We start from the raw sequence: 6,105 nt of genomic DNA, 5'->3' as shown, positions 1-6,105 counted from the left end.
GCTTCAATTTCAAGTACCTGCCAAAAACAGCCAGAGGTATGGACCCAGGGTCAACTGAAAGAAACTCTTAGCTCCCCCACCCCAGCCTTGCCTCAACAGTCCAGAAGATGAGGGGCTATCAGGAAGGAGCTCAGGCTGGGACATGTGCTCAGAGGCACAGATGGCACAGGCAGGTGTGGTGGGGTGGGATAGAGAGAAATGCTTAATACTGTTTAAAACTGGGGCTAGGGGTGGGTACATTTGACTGGGACACATGAGTCATAACTCTGTTAGAAGCCAAAGGAAATTGCTATAGGGCAGAGGTCATTTAGAGGGGAAAACAACAACAACAACAACAACAAAACAACAACAACAAAACAAACCAGATCACTAATGCTGGAACCATTTGTATTAAAGAAGCTAGAGTCCCACATCATTTCTTGAGCAGTGCTGTGGTTTGCTTAGAACAGAATTCCCCAGGGAGCTCCCCCAGAACTTGCTTTTGTCTTTTCTACTTCAGGCACTAAACATCTCTTTCTCCTAAAGCTCAATTCCTCCCTCTGTGCCTTTGAGAGCTTCCTCTCCCATCCTGTTCTTCACCAGCATTAGGACATTGCTTCCACTTTTCCTTCTTTGGTTGTAGCTCCAAGCCCCAAAGTTTGTTAAAATTGCTTCCTTCCTCTTAGTTGCCAGAATAATAGCCTTTTTTTTTTTTTTAAAGATTTTATTTATTTATTTGACACACAGAGAGAGAGAGAGATCACAAGGAGGCAGAGAGGCAGGCAGAGAGAGTGGGAGAAGCAGACTCCCTGCTGAGGAGAAAGCTCTATGCGGGGCTTGATCCCAGGACCCTGGTATCATGACCTGAGCTCAAGGCAGAGGCTTTAACCCACTGAGCCACCCAGGCTCCCCAATAATAGCCTTTTTGAAACTTGTATCCTCTTCAATCATTTTGTAGACTTAACACTGTATTAGTCGGGGTTCTCCAAAGAAACAGAACAAATAACCAGGAGACTGGAGACCCAGGAAGAGTTAATGTTGCAGTCTAAGTCCAAAGGCAGTCTACTGACAGAATTCTCTTTCTTTGGGGGAGGTCAGTTTCTATTTTCTATTAAGGTCTTCAACTGACTAGATAAGGCCCGCCACAGGATGGAGGAGAATCTGATTGAGTCAAAGTCTACTGACTTGAATGTTAATCTCAACTGAAAAAACACCTTCATCTAAAATAATGTTTGAACAACAACAACAACAAAATAATGCTTGAACAAATGCCTGAGTACCATGGCCTAGCGAAGTTGACATGTAAAATTAACCATCACAAACACCATTAGCAGTTTCTTCTTGAAGCTCTTTTCTTCCCTGGTTTCTCTGATCCTACATACTCCTGGTTCTTCTAAGCTTCTTTGACTTCTCTTTCTCTGGTAGCTTCTCTTATTTGGTATATTTTCTAAATAAATATAGGCATTCCCTATCCTGACACTAGTCAATGTAAGTAACACTTGCTGCTGTGACAACCCCTATATCCCACTATCTTAATACAACAAAAGTTTATTTCTCACTCACATCACAGTCCTGGATGGGTTGGGCAGTTCTCTTCCACATTGTGACTCAGGGACCCAGGGACCTCCCATCTTGTTTTACCACTGTCTTCAACATGGGGCTCTAAGGTTGTTGCAAAAGGAAAGAAAGGATGGAGGGCCCTGCATCGGAGGATTTTATGGGTTGGGCTGGTGTAAAGCACTTTGACCCATATTTCACTGGCCAGAGCCTGCCTAACAGCAAGGGGTTGAAAACAGAGTGAGCCATGGGCTATGGATGGAGAATGAAGCAAGATCAGTGGGCTCTGGCATTCTCTGCACAGTTCACCCCCGCAGCCACCAAATACTGGTTTGCTTCCTTGCCTTCACACATAAAGCTCATTCTCCCCACCGGGGGTGGTGTGAGGTTCAACCCCACATCCCAGCAGCTCACAGTCCAGGGCCTCCCTGTGATTCTGTATTTCCTTAGATCTGACGTAGCTCCAGTCTCACATGGAGCAGCATGGATCAGATAACCAAGTAAAAACACCCATTTGGAAAAGGGAAGAGAGAGAGAGACAGAGTAGCTAAAGGTCTTTGGATATTTTGAAACCCTCCCAGATTCTGTAAAGGCCCCTAACCCTGGGATGGGGGCAGGTCTTTGTTTAGGGCCTTGTTCAGCTCTCTGGAGGATCTCTCTTGCTTATTACACCCTAGGCTATGCTCTTTAGAAAGCTTTTCCTGGCCCACTATCTGTTTTGTATACATCTGAAGTGGGTGCTGGGGGCTGAGTCTTCCCTGAAGTTGTTCAGTTCTCCCAGCACACTTCCTTCTGGAGCAGGGTTATTTTACCGCTCTAATAGTGGAGATAAAAGGTGAAAGTCTGGGCATATGGGTTTTTATGTATTCGGTTGGTTTTGGGTTTTTGGGTGTCTGTTTGTATATGATCAAAGTCGCTCAAATTTTAGCAAAGTCTTATCATTTACTTCTAGTCGATTCCATGGGCTAGTGACCACACCTAGAGTTTTTCCTAGACATAGTTTCCAAACCTGCTTTATTTCCTTGTTTCTGTCCCCTGTGCTTCTTTCTATCTCCCAAGGGGCAGGATGCTACTTGGATGCTACAAGACTTGACTGGGAATGTCATATCCTTAAATCTGATCTTTTCACCAAGGCTGGGTCTTGATGGGGCTTTTCTGCCACTTGGGATTGAGAAGCCCTTGGTGTTTTCTTCCCTATTAGGTTTAAATTTTCTAAACTCTCTCTATTCCCCTTAATTTCTCTTTGCAAACCATCCACTTCTGCTGAGCCCATCTTTTTTCTTAGATTGCTTTGCCAAATACAACCAATAGCAGAGAACATACACTTTGATTCTATCCAACAAATGCCCTTTAGCATGTTGCTAAGCAATGCCACATATTTATGTTTTTGTTATTGTGGCATCCCATTTCAAGAGTTTCTGTAGTAGTTAGAGCAAGTAGCACTAGCTCCGATAAGTAACTTCAAGACTTCAAGGACAGACAGCAGTAGTTCATTTCTCATGAATTTCACAATCCGCTGCAGGTTAGCTGGTTCTTACAAACGTCTTCTTCTGTCCTGTGTTGTTGCCATCTTCAGTAAGCAGCATCCCAGGTTGATGGAGAATGGGAAGAGATGGGAGGATTGTGGGTTAGAGGTGAGCACGGCACGGACCTAGAAGAGGCGCACACTCACTATCAGCCCCATTCCAGCCACCAGAACTCAGTCATATGACCTCAACCGAAGGCAAGGGGACAGGGAAATATCCCTTAGCCCAGTCACCACCAGGAAAGGGGGAAATGTGGATGCTGGTGAGACCTCCGGTGCATTAACCCCTCTCCAACCCAGTCCTTGGCAAGATTTTGCCCTTACCCCTCAATAAACTCTCTAATGTCATGGACTGAAACTCCCACAGTGTTACCACCTTGTTCATGCCACCTTGTTCATCACCCAGATGGTCATTCCTTGAAAGCTAAGGAGTGAAATATTTCTGGAAGGCTGATATGCTCACCACCATACCATCAATGCTGCCCAAGAGTAAATTTTTGAAAGGACCCAGAGAGCCAGTCCAGGGTATATCCTAGCAGTGTTCCAACAATATGGGCTGTACAGGAAAATATAAACCCCATTTTTCTGTTGGATTCCATTTAAAATAAGAAATAGAATTTCCTGGGGTGGGGGGAGGGAGTCCTTCAATATTTTCGGTTGAAGATGTTTGGTGGGAGAAGTGATAACTTGGCTTCTTTGGCCCATTCTCTGAACTATGTGCTATTTTCACAATTCTTAAGTTTCCTGTCTTTTATTGTTTTGCCCCAGAAAGTCACCTAGGATTTCCCCATGTCTATGGATTCTTGCCTTACTTCTCATTTATCAGTACTAGAATTTTTGAGAATGTACTTATATAGTGTGGCCAAGACGTGCCCTGCAATGCCACTCTTTATCAGTGGGTGATGCTATAGAATATGAATTCTTCAAGCCCGAGAAATTCTTAAAGGGGGCTTTACATTGTCCAAAGAATACCTTATTTTATGAACTCTGTAGGAGTAATGTTCTAAGAAAAGCAGTTTAGTTTTACTTTTTAAAAGATTTTATTTTTTTAAAGTAATCTCTACACCCAAAACAGGGCTTGAAACTTAAAACTCCGAGATCAAGAGTCACATATTCTACACCCTGAGCCAGCCAGGTGCCCCTAAAGCAATTTAATTACAGAGATGCATCAGAGCTTGAACAAATCTTTCAGATTAATATAACAAGGTATTAGCAAAGATAAAGTATTTAGACCTTTCATCCGAATCAATTATGACTTCAGAAAGAACGTGGCTGATTTCATTTGGGGCTGGATATAGCTGAAAAAAGGACCCTCGATAATTTGTAGGAAGGAGAAGCCTCTTTTAGTCAAACATCCACTGGATAATGGGAAGGAATCCCTGCAGAGATTCTGTAATTTGGATTACTGCAAAGAGGACCAGAAAAACCCCTGTATCCAGGTAGAGAAGAACTGTACATATTAAAATGGAAAGACCAGAACTGGAGGGACATGAATGCTTTTGAGGAAGATATTTTCCAAAGGATCTGATATACAGCAATTTATTTATAGCAGGCCTTCAAGAGATTTTAATGTGATAAGAAGGGTCCTAATGGACATTCCTGTCTATACTCTGGATGGAGGAGACCCAGAAGGCATGCTTATTTCTTTGTTTCTCATTCAAAACTGCAAGGATAAAATTCAGAACTACCTGGACAGGTGTCCACAGTACACATATGATAATATTCAAGGAAAACAAAGATAAAATTCAAGAGGAATGAATTTAAGCCCGGCCTGTGGATTCACCATCAGTTGCACTAGCAAAGGATAAAGCTAACAGAGAAAAAGATGTAATTGACATTTGTCAGTGCATGGCTTTCACTCCCTTATTACACAAACACATAGTGAGGATCTGTGCTAGTGCCGGGGATAGGTTCCCTAACCTTGTGGATATTACAGTTTTGAGATGGATCAAAAATAGGAAAAGACTATCAAAACAAATCAACAAACAAACCTGAGATCTTAGATCTCAATAATCAAAGAATTGATTCAGGTGATTTAAAAAGTATTTACTAAGCACCTACTGCCTGCTGGGCCATGTCTTAGAGAACGGGAGCACAAGGCTGAATGGAAGTGGGTAAACAGTTGAATTCTGTTCGGATAAATTTCAGTTACTGTTATGCTTCATCAAGATTTCTCTAACTTGGGCACCTGGGTGGCTCAGTGGGTTAAGCCGCTGCCTTTGGCTCAGGTCATGATCTCAGGGTCTTGGGATCGAGCCCCGCATCGGGCTCTCTGCTCAGCAGGGAGCCTGCTTCTTCCTCCTCTCTCTCTCTGCCTGCCTCTCTGCCTACTTGTGATCTCTGTCTGTCAAATAAAAATAAATAAAATCTTAAAAAAAAAGATTTCTCTAACTTTTCCACCACCACAATGACAGAAGTAGCAAAAATGTCTTTGAAATCTTTCCTCTTACTTGGAGAAATGATGTAAAATTGTGTGCCATATCACAACGAAACAGTATTTGTTTGAATACAGAAGTAACGTTTTTCTGGGTTGGGGGTGGGCATGGCGGCAGCCTTGAGAGGAGGGAGGGTGGGGAATGAGGTAGGAGACTTCTGCGTTGGTACTTTCTGTACTATTTGATATTTTCAAATTATACATATATCTCACTTTGATAAAAGAAAACTTTACTTAGACATAAAAATAATAGTTTCACTTACTTCTAGACCTACGTTATGCTTCCAAGTAGGAAGAAAGAATATAAAAATGTGAATTCCTCTAAAACTAGTATGTGCTTTCAGTGCAATTATAATTACAACTACCATCTTTTTTCAAACTGGAACAAAATTAGAGTTCATACTGGAGAATTAATGTCCAAGAAGAGCCAAGAGAATTTGTAAAGGAAGGGTGGGAGAAATTACCTTTTCAATATTAATTATTGTTTCACAGCTATGTAACGGAAACAATATGTTACACAGGAATGAAAAAATAAATCAGAGGCATAAACTAGAAAGTCCTAAAACAGATCCAGATTTATCTGAGAAATTTCACAGATGACAAACTGGCA

The 6,105-nt window shown here is 42.1% G+C and overlaps 1 long non-coding RNA gene across 1 annotated transcript in view; it reads right to left on the bottom strand.

Moving 5' to 3' along the window:
- Positions 1-777: 777 nt before the first annotated feature.
- Positions 778-6,105, bottom strand: part of LOC309862692 — a 10,658-nt gene continuing 5,330 nt past the window's right edge. Inside the window, exon 3 of the long non-coding RNA XR_014310656.1 lies at positions 778-3,187. This is a non-coding gene — a long non-coding RNA (uncharacterized lncRNA). The remainder of the gene's footprint in view (positions 3,188-6,105) is intronic.

This window comes from Mustela nivalis (genome assembly GCF_964662115.1).
Source record: "Mustela nivalis genome assembly, chromosome: 4".
NCBI classification, from domain to species: Eukaryota; Metazoa; Chordata; class Mammalia; order Carnivora; family Mustelidae; genus Mustela; species Mustela nivalis.
Note: the sequence above shows the minus strand (reverse complement) of the source record. Positions and strands in the feature narration are given on the sequence as shown.